The sequence below is a fragment of the Nerophis lumbriciformis genome, linkage group LG05 (assembly GCF_033978685.3).
Source record: "Nerophis lumbriciformis linkage group LG05, RoL_Nlum_v2.1, whole genome shotgun sequence".
Lineage (NCBI taxonomy): Eukaryota > Metazoa > Chordata > Actinopteri > Syngnathiformes > Syngnathidae > Nerophis > Nerophis lumbriciformis.
Genome location: NC_084552.2, coordinates 11,984,755 through 11,999,745, shown reverse-complemented (window position 1 = coordinate 11,999,745; position 14,991 = coordinate 11,984,755). Strand labels below are relative to the sequence as shown.

General features: G+C 41.2%; 2 long non-coding RNA genes across 3 annotated transcripts; one reads left to right on the top strand and one right to left on the bottom strand.

Moving 5' to 3' along the window:
* Nucleotides 1-296: 296 nt before the first annotated feature.
* LOC133606878 (uncharacterized) lies at nt 297-11,403 on the top strand. Of its 2 annotated transcripts, XR_012050421.1 has the most exons (4): nt 297-322; nt 604-655; nt 3,702-4,134; nt 11,230-11,403. It is a non-coding gene; the product is annotated as an uncharacterized lncRNA (long non-coding RNA). The 2 variants fall into 2 exon arrangements; XR_009815319.2 differs by lacking the exon at nt 11,230-11,403 and having other exon boundaries at nt 3,702-4,729.
* Nucleotides 11,404-12,781: 1,378 nt separating this feature from the next.
* On the bottom strand, nt 12,782-14,581 carry LOC133606876 (uncharacterized). The gene is made up of 3 exons (XR_009815318.2): nt 14,379-14,581; nt 13,456-13,510; nt 12,782-13,373 (listed from the first exon to the last, which is right to left on the bottom strand). It is a non-coding gene; the product is annotated as an uncharacterized lncRNA (long non-coding RNA).
* Between the last annotated feature and the right edge of the window lie 410 nt (nt 14,582-14,991).

Below are 14,991 nucleotides of genomic sequence, written 5' to 3'. Positions count from 1 at the left end.
ACACTTCCGGCTTCACAATAATAGTGCTATAACTCACATCCGGTCCAAATTACGCAAACAAAATGAAACCAGCTTACACAAGTGAAAGCTCATAAAATAAAAAAGTCTGAATTAAAACTACTCTTAAATGCATTTATGTTTTATTCTGTTATTGAAGTATTTTGTTTGTGTGTATTTTATCTCAAGAGTTCTTTATTTTTGTTGATTGACTGTTATTTTAATTTACTCCTTCCTGTCATGGCATACCGTCGGGCTTCCGTAGTTTACTCTCGTTTCTGTAGCTCCTCCCCTTCCTGCTCACTTCGTCGATTGCGACGCCGAGGTGAGTGTGTCGGTTTCTAACAAAAAAGGGCGGTTTATTTTTGTCATTCTTGCCGTATATTGTTTACCTTTTATGTACCCTTAGGATTTGAAGTGATTTTGTGTCTTTTGTGACGGCTATTTTGAGCGCTACAAGCGTTTTGTTTGCGTGACAGTATTGGCGCGGATTGGTTTGAAGCGGTGTTCTGTCATGTCACGTGACCACTACGTCACCTCTATGTTTTCTATGTGTATCAAAAGTATGTTTTCTATTTGTATAAAAAGTATGTTTTCTCTGTGTAGGAAGCAGAGCGGTACAGAGGAGGACTTTATGTGATTGTTATTCCATTTTCAGGTATGTTTTAATATTGTAAATGTGCATGTTGCCTCGCTTTTATTTAACTCCTTCCCCACGCAGTTCTCTATTTTGGCCGCTGGTCGGCAGTGTTTACTTTTTGCATCTTACAGTGAGTCAATGCCTGTAATGATAGTGTACATTTCTTAAAAATGTTCAACTTTGACTTCGCTGTTAAGTTAAGTTAAATGAGAAGGAGCAAAAGGAAGGAAAATGTGTGTTTTTTTATTTTATTTTTTTTAAATTAAATCAACATAAAAAAAAAACAAGATACACTTTCAATTAGTGCATCAACCCAAAAAAAACCTCTCCCCCCATTCACACTCATCCACACCCACTCACACAAAAGGGGTTTCTTTCTGCTACCAATATTCTGGTTCCTACATCATAGATAACACAGTCTGCAAGGGACACAGTCCCTGAAGCACACATGATTGTGTGTGCCGCTGGTCCACTAACATTTTCATTAATTACTATTTTTTATGTAATTGTTTTTATATTGTTTTACTTTATTTTTTATCCAAGAAAATGTTTTTAATTTATTTATCTTATTTTTTTTTTTTTCTAGAAAAGGACCTTATGTTCACCAGACCAGGTTGTCAATGAAATTGGATTTGTTTAAAGGGTTTTTAAAACCAGGTCCAGTCCAGATAATGTCCAAGTCGGGCTCAGCAACACACACCTTCATCCATGTACCGTATTTTTCGGACTATAGGTCGCTCCGAAGTATACGTCGCACCGGCTGAAAATGCACAATAAAGAAGGAAAAAAAACCCATATATAAGTCGCATTTTTGGGGGAAATTTATTTTATAAAAGCCAACACCAAGAATAGACATTTGAAAGGCAATTTAAAATAAATAAAGAATAGTGAACAACAGGCTGAATAAGTGTACGTTATATGAGGCATAAATAACCAACTGAGAAGGTGCCTGGTATGTTAACGTAACATATTATGGTAAGAGTCATTCAAATAACTATAACATATAGAACATGCTATACGTTTACCAAACAATCTGTCACTCCTAATCGCTAAATCCCATGAAATCTTCCTCGGTGTCGCTCCTGGTATGCGCCGCTAGCGTCCATTCTTTCTGCTGCTCGATATTTCACTACGTCCAGCTTCTAATCTGCAGTATACAAACCCCGTTTCCATAAGAGTTGGGAAATTGTGTTAGATGTAAATATAAACGGAATACAATGATTTGCAAATCATTTTCAACCCATATTCAGTTGAATATGCTACAAAGACAACATATTTGATGTTCAAACTCATAAACATTCTTTTTTTGCAAATAATCATTAACTTTAGAATTTGAAGCAAGCAACACGTGACAAAGAAGTTGGGAAAGGTGGCAATAAATACTGATAAAGTTGAGGAATGCTCATCAAACACTTATTTGGAACATCCCACAGGTGAACAGGCTAATTGGGAACAGGTGGGTGCCATGATTGGGTATAAAAGTAGATTCCATGAAATGCTCAGTCATTGACAAACAAGGATGGGGCGAGGGTCACCACTTTGTCAACAAATGCGTGAGCAAATTGTTGAACAGTTTAAGAAAAACCTTTCTCAACCAGCTATTGCAAGAAATTTAGGGATTTCACCATCTACGGTCCGTAATATCATCAAAGGGTTCAGAGAATCTGGAGAAATCACTGCACGTAAGCAGCTAAGCCCGTGACCTTCGATCCCTCAGGCTGTACTGCATCAACAAGCGACATCAGTGTGTAAAGGATATCACCACATGGGCTCAGGAACACTTCAGAAACCCACTGTCAGTAACTACAGTTGGTTGCTACATCTGTAAGTGCAAGTTAAAACTCTCCTATGCAAGGCGAAAACCGTTTATCAACAACACCCAGAAACGCCGTCGGCTTCACTGGGCCTGAGCTCATCTAAGATGGACTGATACAAAGTGGAAAAGTGCTCTGTGGTCTGACGAGTCCACATTTCAAATTGATTTTGGAAACTGTGGACGTCGTGTCCTCCGGACCAAAGAGGGAAAGAACCATCCGGATTGTTCTAAGCGCAAAGTTGAAAAGCCGGCATGTGTGATGGTATGGGGGTGTATTAGTGGCCAAGACATGGGTAACTTACACATCTGTGAAGACACCATTAATGCTGAAAGGTACATACAGGTTTTGGAGCTACATATGTTGCCATCCAAGCAACGTTGCCATGGACGCCCCTGCTTATTTCAGCAAGACAATGCCAAGCCACGTGTTACATCAATGTGGCTTCATAGTAAAAGAGTGCAGGTACTAGACTGGCCTGCCTGTAGTCCAGACCTGTCTCCCATTGAAAATGTGTGGCGCATTATGAAGCCTAAAATAGCACAAGGGAGACCCCCGGACTGTTGAACAACTTAAACTGTACATCAAGCAAGAATGGGAAAGAATTCCACTTCAAAAATGTGTCTACTCAGTTCCCAAACGTTTACTGAGTGTTGTTAAAAGGAAAGGCCATGTAACACAGTGGTGAACATGCCCTTTCCCAACTACTTTGGCACGTGTTGCAGCCATGAAATTCTAAGTTAATTATTATTTGCAAAAAAGAAATTAAGTTTATGAGTTTGAACATCAAATATGTTGTCTTTGTAGTGCATTCAACTGAATTTGGGTTGAAAATGATTTGCAAATCATTGTATTCCGTTTATATTTACATCTTACACAATTTCCCAACTCATATGGAAACGGAATTTGTAAGAAGGTGCTCTTGCTTTAAGTCTCTGAGAAGGAGAGACAAGAAAGAGTGATAAAAGCCTGTAGTGTAATGCCCGCAGCTAAAAGCAACTGCGTGAGAACGTATACTCCAATATCACCATATAGTCATTTTCTATATCGCATAGAGACAAACCCGCGATATATCGAGTATATTCCATATATCGCCCAGCCCTACCGCAGGATTCAAAGTGTAGGGAAAAAATTTGCCGCTTATAGTCCGGAATTTAGTATAGTTTGTCTTTTCTTGTGAAACGTGTTTCTTCATCACTTGCAGGTGCAGCTGTGCGCTCAGGTCCCGTTGTGCCTTCTTCCACCTGCAGGAGTCGTACCCGCTTCAAGATGCGTCTCCAGCACCGCGGCGGCAGCAGAAGATCCAGCGCCCTAAATTACCCAAAGCCTTTCCACGACAGAGCCGACCCTCACACGCGAAGGGAGTGCAGCAAGACGTGAGGCGGCACCTGCGGCCACAGAGGCTTCTGGAACTCGTGGGATTTGAGTCGACACAAGCGCGTTCACACCGGAGCCCCGTCCTCTGCTCCCGGTGCGGGAAGGCCTCCACCCAGACCAGGTTCCTCAAGCTGCACAGGCAACAGAAGGTGCGTCGTTCGAGCCGAGCGCGGCCACTCAGTACTGATGTCAAGAATGCGAGGAGCGCTCGGGCAGCACAAGCACGCCACCCAGCGCCAGTACCAGTACCAACGCTGCCAGTGTGAGAAGATCTACGGCCGAGCGTCGGACCTCAAGCGGCACCAGGTGATACACACTGGCGAGCGGCCGTTTGCGGCAAAGGATTGACGCACGTGCGAATCCTCGACAACAGGGCTCTCAAATAGGGATGTCCGATAATGTTTTTTTGCCGATATCCGATATTGTCCAACTCTTTAATTACCGATACCGATATCAACCGATACCGATATATGCAGTCGTGGAATTAACACATTATTATGCCTAATTTGGACAACCAGGTATGGTGAAGAAAAGGTCATTTTTTTAAAAATTAATAAAATAAAATAAGATAAATAAATAAAAAATATTTTCTTGAATAAAAAAGAAAGTAAAACAATATAAAAACAGTTACATAGAAACTAGTAATGAATGAAAATGAGTAAAATGAAGTGTTAAAGGTTAGTACTATTAGTGGACCAGCAGCACGCACAATCATGTGTGCTTACGGACTGTATCCCTTGCAGACTGTATTGATATTAGGGATGTCCCGATCCGATATTTGGATCGGATCGGCTGCCGATATTTGCCAAAAATTGCGTATCGGCAAGGCATGGGAAAATGCCGATCCAGATCCAGTTTAAAAAAAAACTCCGGTCCGTGTTTTCCAACGCACCGATTTAAATAATACTTTCCACTTTTCTGCTGCTCCCTAATTTCCGTTCCGCATTTTCCAGCACACCTTCAACACATCCACAGGTCTATGGATTCTCACGCAGTTGCTTTTAGCGGCTGGCATTACACGACAGGCTCTTCTCACTCTTTCCTGTGTCTCCCTCTCACGGACAGCAAGCGCACCTTCTTACACACGTCACATACTGTCACGTCATACGTCACATACGTATACGTCCTCCCCGAGCAGAGAGGTAGCAGCATGGCTAACGTTAGCTGTGATGCTAGCGCAGCCGTGCGAGCAACGCTCCCTCTAAGGTGCTCGCCTGTGCAATTGCGCACTGTTTAAGCGTCCTCTGCGCATACCAAATCTATGCCACGCACAAAATCAAATAAAAATATAAGCGCATAACAATTTTCGACACACGGACACGACAGAGAAAACAGTTTTCGTCATCATTGTTCAAATATTGTGACGTCTGTCGAGACGCTTATCTCCATTCGGTGCCACACGTCTACACCATCAAAATGCCGAGGCAAAAATTTCCACATCAACACCGTATGAAAAAATTAGTGATCTATTTAGTTGTGATTTCCTTCTCTGCATGAAAGTTTAAAAGTAGCATTTATTAATGCAGTATGAAGAAGAATGTTTTAATGTAGACATGCAAGCTTTGAAAGAACATTTTGAAAATCAAGACTAAATTTCCTGCAAATGGATGCATTTCTACCCTAATATTTTAACTTTAGATTTATTCTCATATCAAACTCTTTTGGCTGTCTTTTTGACACTTACATCCGGCGCCCCCCTCCACACCCCGGATTATAAATAATGTAAATAATTCAATGTGATTATCTTGTGTGATGACTGTATTATGATGATAGTATATATCTGATAGTATATATCTGTATCATGAATCAATTTAAGTGGACCCCGACTTAAACAAGTTGAAAATCTTATTGGGGTGTTACCATTTAGTGGTCAATTGTACAGAATATGTACTTCACTGTGCAACCTACTAATAAAAGTCTCAATAAATTAATAAAAACACATAGAACCATCATACTGCTGTGATTATATGCATCAAGTGTTCATTCAAGGCTAAGGCAAAATATCGAGATATATATCGTGTATCCCAATATGACCTTAAAATATCGCAATATTAAAAAAAGGCCATATCGCCCAGCCCTAGTTCAATGATGCCATTTCTGTTTGTCATGTATAATTTTGTCTATTTTGTGTTTATCCTTGAATAAACAGGTCAGTTTTTTGTTACCAACCATTGTGTATTATTCAAACTCCCCTAATTCAGCTGGCTAGTTGTTATCAAGAGTACTAAAACCCTTTTCAACATGATTCTGACAACTAAGTAGGCTAAATCACTTTAAACTTTAATACATGCTCGGATAGGTCAGTATCGGTATCGGATCGGAAATGCAAAAACAATATCGGTATCGGATCGGAAGTGCAAAAACCTGGATCGGGACATCCCTAATTGATATATATTGATATATAATGTAGGAACCAGAATATTAATAACGGAAAGAAACAACCCTTTTGTGTGAATGAGTGTAAATGGGGGAGGGAGGTTTTTTGGGTTGGTGCACTAATTGTAAGTGTATCTTGTGTTTTTTGTTGATTTAATTTTTAAAAAACGATACCGATAATAAAAAAAAACCGATACCGATCATTTCTGATATTACATTTTAAAGCATTTATCGGCCGATAATATCGGCAGGCCGATATCTCTAGTCTCAAACTCAATTTACCTGGGGGCCACTAGATGCAGAAACTGGGTGAGGCTGGGCCGCAAGAAAATATTTCTTAAAAAAAATCTAACATGACCTTTTTAATGAATTCACCTTCTTTGAATGGCTATCCCGCCCGAGCAACATACTTGCCAATCCTCCCGATTTTTTCGGTAGACTCCCGCATTTCAGTGCCCCTCCCGACAATCTCCCGGGGCAACCTTTGTCCCGATTTTCACCCGGACAACATTATTAAAGGCGTGCCGTGATAGTACTGTCTTTAACGTCCTCTACAACCTGTCGTCGAGTCCGCTTATTCACCATACAAACAACGTGCCGGCCCAGTCACGTGTTGTATGAGGCTTCTGCAGACACACGTAAGTGACTGCAAGACATACTTGATCACCAGCCATACAGGTCACACTGAGGGTGGTCATATAAACAACTTTATCACTGTTACAAATATGCGCCACACTGTGAACCCACACCAAACAAGAATGACAAACACATTTGGGGAGAACATCCTCACCGTAATAGGGCTGCAAGAACTAATCGATTAAAATCGATTATAAAAATAGTTGGCGATTAATTTAGTCATCGGTTTGTTGAATCTATGCTATGCGCATGCGCAGAGGCAATTTAAAAAAAAAAAAATTTTTTAATAAACCTTTATTTATAAACTGCAACATGTACAAACAGCTGAGAAACAATAATCAAAATAAGTATGCTGCGAGTATGCTGTTTTTTTCCAATAAAATACTGGAAAGGATAGAAATGCAGTTTGTCTCTTTTACCCGATTATGAATCGATTAATCGAAGTAATAATCGACAGATTAATCGATTATCAAATTAATCGTTAGTTGCAGCCCTACATTGTAACACAACATAAACACAACAGAACAAATACCCAGAACCCCTTGCAGCCATAACTCTTCCGGGCTACAATATACACCCCTGCTACCACCAAACCCCGCCCACCTCAACCGACACACGGAGGGGGGGTTGATGTGTTGGGGGCGAGGTTTGGTGGTAGCTGGTGTGTATATTGTGGCCCGGAAGAGTTAGTGCTGCAAGGGGTTCTGGGTATTTGTTCTGTTGTGTTACGGTGCGGATGTTCTCCCGAAATGTGTTTGTCATTCTTGTTTGGTGTGGATTCACAGTGTGGCGCATATTTGTAACAGTGTTAAAGTTGTTTATACGGCCACCCTCAGTGTGACCTGTGTGGCTGTTGATCAAGTATGTCGTGCAGTCACTTACGTGTGTGTACAGAAGTCAAATACAACATGTGACCGGGCTGGCACGCTGTTTGTACAGGTTGTAGAGGGCGCTAAAGGCAGTGCCATCACGGCACGCCCTTAATATTGTTGTTTGGGTGAAAATCGGCAGACATTGAGAGAAATGGTTGCCCTGAAATTCGGGAGTCTCCTGGAAAAATCGGAAAGGGTTGGCAAGTATGACGCTGTCAAGCGCCATTCATATAAAACTCGCGGGCCGCACTAACATTACATTTTCATATCAAGGTGCGAGCCGCAAAATAACGTATTGCGGCCCGCGTGTCTGAGACCCCTACTCAACAAGCACAGGAGCGTCCGCAAACCTTTCCGCTGCGCCTCGTGCGAGAAGAGCTTGACGCAGCTTCACCTGCTGACTCACGGCGACCACAAACCTCTCCACTGGGCCTTGTGCGAGAAGAGCTTCACCCAGATGGTGAGTCTCGCACGCCACCGGAGGACGCACACCAGCGAGAGACCGTCCGGCGGGCTTCTTCTCCCCACGCGGATCCACACGGGAGAAAAGCCGCAAGTTCCGGTGCTCGTCCGACCTCAGCGTGAAGTTGCGAGAGAGATTCTCTTCATCGGCAGGGGTGAAGAGACACTTACGAACACACACAGAGAACCAAGTACCGGTACTGTAAATTCCAAACTAGAAACCACTAATTTTTTCCTACGCACTGGACCCTGCGGCTAATTTATGGGTAGTGCAAATAGTTTTTTTTTTTTAAAACACCAAAGAGGTGATTTATTGTTTGTGCTATGGCAGTGGTCCCCAACCTTTTTGGAACTGCGCTTGAAAATTTGTCCCACGGACCGGGGGGTGGGGGGGTTTTGTCATAAAAACATACAATCATGTATGTTTTTTGGGGGGTTGGTGAACTAATTTTAAGTGTATCTTGTGTTTTTTATGTTGATTTAATTTAAAAAAAAAAAAAAACTTTTTTTATTATTTTTTTTTTATTAATTTCTTGTGCGACCCGGTACCAATCGATCCACGGACTGGTTGGGGACCACTGTTCTAGAGCAGTGGTCACCAACCTTTTTGTAACTGCGGACCGGTCAACGCTCGAAAATGTGTCCCGCGGACCGGGAGGGGAGAGGGTTTTTTTTGTTTTTGTTTTTTTTGGCATAAAAAAATACAATCATGTGTGCTTACGGACTGTATCCCTGCAGACTTTATTGATATATATTGATATATAATGTAGGAACCAGAATATTAATAACAGAATGATTTAATTAAAAAAAAAAACTTTTATTTATTTTTTTTAAATTTTATTTCTTGTGCGGCCCGGTACCAATCAATCCACAGACCGGTACCGGGCCGCATCCCGGTGGTTGTGGACCACTGTGCTATGGCGCCATCTTGTGGACAAGTTTGCTCACTGCAGGTGCTGCAGTGTCCTTCCATTTACTGCTTTCAACCGGAAGTAGAAGTGCCTTTTAGTCTTCCATCCGTCCACAGCGTTTCTACTTACCGTATTTTTCGGAGCATAAGTCGCACCGGAGTATAAGTCGCACCTGCCGAAAATGCATAATAAAGAAGGGAAAAAAAACAAATATAAGTCGCACTGCAGTATAAGTCGCTTTTTTTGGGGAAATGTATTTGATAAAAGCCAACACCAAGAATAGACATTTGAAAGGCAATTTAAAATAAATAAAGAATAGTGAACAACAGGCTGAATAAGTGTACGTTATATGAGGCATAAATAACCAACTGAGAAGGTGCCTGGTATGTTAACGCATACTTGCCAACACTGACTCCCGAAATTCAGCGCCTCTCCCGAAAACCTCCCGGGACAAATTTTCTCTCGAAAATCTCCCGAAATTCAGGCACACAATATAAACAGCGTACCTGCCCAATGACGTTATAACTGTAGAATGATCGAGGGCGAGTTCTTGGTTTCTTATGTGGGATTATTGTTAGGCAGTTTCATTAACGTCCTCCCAGTGCGGTAACAACACACAACAGCAGTCGTTTTTGTCTACCGTAAAGCAGTTCGTCTGCCGTAAACAGCAATGTTGTGACACTCTTAAACAGGACAATACTGCCATCTAGTGCATTTGATGAAAGCACTTTTGTGCGTGCCACACAGCAATGCATCATTAGAGAGGGTGTTCAGCATGGTTAGAAAAATAGTGACAAATAGAACAAGGATGGACAATTCAACCCTTAACTCAACAATGAGTAGATGAGTGTTATGTGTGTGTATATGTGTAAATAAATGAACACTGAAATTCAAGTATTTATTTTATTTATATATATATATATGAAATACTTGACTTGGTGAATCCTAGCTGTAAATATACTCCTCCCCTTTTAACCACGCCCCCTCCCCGCCCCCCATCTCCCGAAATTGAAGGTCTCAAGGTTGGCAAGTATGTGTTAACGTAACATATTATGGTAAGAGTCATTCAAATAACTATAACATATAGAACATGACCCCAAAGGGAATAAGCGGTAGAAAATGGATGGATGGATGGATATAGAACATGCTATACGTTTACCAAACAATCTGTCACTCCTAATCGCTAAATCCCATGAAATCTTATACGTCTAGTCTCTTACGTGAATGAGATCAATAATATTATTTGATATTTTACGCTAATGTGTTAATCATTTCACACATAAGTCGCTCCTGAGTATAAGTCGCACCCCCGGCCAAACTATGACAAAAACTGCGACTAATAGTCAGACAAATACGGTATATGGATTCTTCATTCGCCACTCCGAGTAACGTCTGTAAGTTTTACAATAGAACTAAAACAATTATCGTGGCTGCGAGTGTTGACCAAGTGTGTGTGGTTTCAGCACATGGAAGCCCAGTTCCAAATTAGATGAATTACCATTGGCCATGTTGTAGTGGCCGGGTGACTGTCTTTTGGCTTTTTTGCTTCCAAATCGCAAAGCTTTCAATAATAACAACATTATTAAAAAAAATGTTACTAATGCTGTTCATTTGTACTACTAATGAGTACCGTACATTCCTGACAATAAGCTGCATCTTATAAAACGGTGCGGCTAATTTATGGATTTTTCTTCACTGATTATAATGCGGCATAGCTCGGTTGGTAGAGCGGCCGTGCCAGCAACTTGAGGGTTCCAGGTTCGATCCCCGCTTCCGCCATCCTAGTCACTTCCGTTGTGTCCTTGGGCAAGACACTTTACCCACCTGCTCCCGGTGCCACCCACACTGGTTTAAATGTAACTTAGATATTGGGTTTCACTATGTAAAAGCGTAATATATATATAATTCACTTCACTTCACATGGTTAAGAAACCAACACAGGCAAGTACACTAAAAATGTGTGTTATTGTTTGTGCTGTGACTGAGCATTCAACTGGAAAAAGTGTCGTTCCGTCTTCTAGCCATCCATAGCGTTTTTACTCGTATGGATTCTTCATTCATCACTCCAAGCAGTGTTTGTAAGTTTTACAATGTAACTAAAACAATTCCTACTTACTCAACTGTCCTGTGTGTGATGTCTGTAGGAGTGTTTTCATGCATGTGTGTTCGTGGAGCTGGCCTGGGAACGCCTGGAGATCCCCTGATAAGAGCTGGATGAGGTGGCTGGGGAGAGGGGGAGTGTGGGCTTCCCTGCTTAGGTTGCTGCCCCGTGACCCGGCCTGATAAGCAGAAGAAGATTGGTGGATGGAGATCATCAAAGAAATGTAAATATCTGAGGAAGATAACCCAAATCAACATAAAATGCAGTTTTTGAATGGTAATTTATTACATTTAAAAAATCTAGTCAAACCCTGTTTCCATATGAGTTGGGAAATTGTGTTAGATGTAAATATAAACGGAATACAATGATTTGCAAATCATTTTCAACCCATATTCTATTGAATGCACTACAAAGACAACATATTTGATGTTCAAACTCATAAACTTTTTTTTTTTTTGCAAATAATAATTAACTTAGAATTTCATGGCTGCAACACGTGCCAAAGTTGTTGGGAAAGGGCATGTTCACCACTGTGTTACATGGCCTTTCCTTTTAACAACACTCAGTAAACGTTTGGGAACTGAGGAGACACATTTTTTAAGTGGAATTCTTTCCCATTCTTGCTTGATGTACAGCTTAAGTTGTTCAACAGTCCGGGGGTCTCCGTTGTGCTATTTTAGGCTTCATAATGCGCCACACATTTTCAATGGGAGACAGGTCTAGACTACAGGCAGGCCAGTCTAGTACCCGCACTCTTTTACTATGAAGCCACGTTGATGTAACACGTGGCTTGGCATTGTCTTGCTGAAATAAGCAGGGGCGTCCATGGTAACGTTGCTTGGCTGGCAACATATGTTGCTCCAAAACCTGTATGTACCTTTCAGCATTAATGGTGCCTTCACAGATGTGTAAGTTACCCATGTCTTGGGCACTAATACACCCCCATACCATCACACATGCTGGCTTTTACACTTTGCACCTATAACAATCCGGATGGTTCTTTTCCTCTTTGGTCCGGAGGACACGACGTCCAGTTTCCAAAAACAATTTGAAATGTGGACTCATCAGACCACAGAACACTTTTCCACTTTGTATCAGTCCATCTTAGATGAGCTCAGGCCCAGCAAAGCCGACGGCGTTTCTGGGTGTTGTTGATAAGCTGTTTTCGCCTCGCATAGGAGAGTTTTAACTTGCACTTACAGATGTAGCAACCAACTGTAGTTACTCACAGTGGGTTTCTGAAGTGTTCCTGAGCCCATGTGGTGATATCCTTTACACACTGATGTCGCTTGTTGATGCAGTACAGCCTGAGTGATCGAAGGTCACGGGCTTAGCTGCTTACGTGCAGTGATTTCTCCAGATTCTCTGAACCCTTTGATGATATTACGGAGCGTAGATGGTGAAATCCCTAAATTCCTTGCAATAGCTGGTTGAGAAAGGTTTTTCTTAAACTGTTCAACAATTTGCTCACGCATTTGTTGACAAAGTGGTGACCCTCGCCCCATCCTTGTTTGTGAATGACTGAGCATTTCATGGAATCTACTTTTATACCCAATCATGGCACCCACCTGTTCCCAATTTGCCTGTTCACCTGTGGGATGTTCCAAATAAGTGTTTGATGAGCATTCCTCAACTTTATCAGTATTTATTGCCACCTTTCCCAACTTCTTTGTCACGTGTTGCTGGCATCAAATTCTAAAGTTAATGATTATTTGCAAAAAAAAATTTTTTTATCAGTTTGAACATCAAATATGTTGTCTTTGTAGCATATTTAACTGAATATGGGTTGAAAATGATTTGCAAATCATTGTATTCCGTTTATATTTACATCTAACACAATTTCCCAACTCATATGGAAACGGGGTTTGTAAGACGTGGTTGGACCACAACTGAAACTCATGATGAGTCTCACATCTCCCACACTTCCTTGCAGAATAGTTTTCACTCAGCAACACTGGAGAGATTTCCAGTAGAACAACATTTGATGGTCATTTCACAACATTTTAATGGGATTCAAGTCCAGACTTTGACTCGGCTGCTCCAAAACCTTCCTTTTGTTTGAAAGCCGTTCAGAAGCTGACTTGCTAGTTGTCCTGCTGCAGAACCCTAGTCCAGCAGCCTCCTCCGGGATTTCCTGGTAAAGAGCAGAATCCATGGTTCCATGGGTTACAGCAAGTGGTCCAGGTCCTGAAGTAGCAAAGCATATCGGACTATGGTGTTGATGTCTGAGATGCTGTGTTTAATGGAGGCCAGATGTAAGGACACACACCTTCCAGAACGTTCTACTTTAGTCCCGTCAGGACGTAGAAGATTCTCTCAAGAGTCTTGGGAATCATTCAGATGTTTTTTTGGTCAGCAGTGGCTTTTCTTTCATTTCACTTTGTTGTCTGTGAAGCACTTTGAGTCTGCCTTGTGTATGAAAAGCACTACACAAATAGTTGCCTTGCCTTGCATGTGGAAAAAGTGCAATATATTTATCTGTACACTAATCTATTTATTTATTTTATATATATTATTTATATATGCACCTTATTGCTTTTTTTATCCCGCACTGCAGGCCCGGCCGGCCCTAACCAATCTGGCGCCCTAGGCAAGATTTTTGGTGGCGCCCCCCCCACATCGGCAGTGAAGTGTATATACTCACAAGAAACCGAATAGCTTTGTCTTTGACCTTTTTTTTACTTAAAGAAAGCAAATTAACAATCAGAATAGTTAACAAGATAAAAAAAATATGAATAAATAAATGAATGCAAAAAATAAAAAATGAATATATGAAATACAATATTTTTTACATACATATTGCTTAATTAATATTATTGATGTGCACTTTAACAACTAGGCTTACAACTATACCTAATATATAAAGGGGTGGAAAAGTGACTATTACCTGCAGGGCAAACATTAGCTAACCAGAAGGCAATAACAATGTAAACAAAAAACACCTGCTTAAAAGATCTAATACAAATGTCCCTGAGGAATGTAAGGTGGGAGTACTGTAATTACCTAACGTTACATTATTATTTTCCATAACAATTTAGCCCCCTCCACAATATTAACCCGACGTTAAAACAGAACTAGCTATTTATTGATTAGCAATTGCCGAATCATGTAACATTAGCTTAATGCTAAAAAGCCAGCTACTATCACATTCTGTAACAGACAAATAATTTCATGTAGGCTAACGTTACCTACCTGCTATCTCTGTCTTTTTCTCGTTTCTCCTCCTCTTCTTTTCTCTTTTTTCTTCCTTGGGCACCTGACAGTTTTGGCCGTTTTGACATCTTGTGTTGATTTTTTGATGTGGTGACGTCCAAAAAGAGTCATGATACGGGAAGGGAGGGGGCGCACCGTGCGGGGGGAGGGGCGTAATATTGTAACAAATAATATTTCTATTATATAGGCTTTACTTTGCATTTTAATTAACGTGGGATTATTTTTTGTATTTAGAAATAATAGTACCAACTTTTTTTTTCTTTCTCTCCAACATTTGTGGCACTGGTGTGGCGCCCCCTGATGGACGGCGCCCTTAGCATTTGCCTATCACCAAAATGATTCCCGGGCGCGGCCACCGCTGCTGCCCACTGCTCCCCTCACCTCCCAGGGGGTGATCAAGGGTGATGGGTCAAATGCAGAGAATAATCTCGCCACACCTAGTGTGTGTGTGACAATCATTGGTACTTTAACTTTTTAACTTTATACGGCCTATGCCACGGGCCGGCCCTGCCGCACTGCCATGAGCTTATGTAACGAAATGTCGTTCTTATCTGTCCTGTAAAGTTCAAATTTGAATGACAATAAAAAGGAA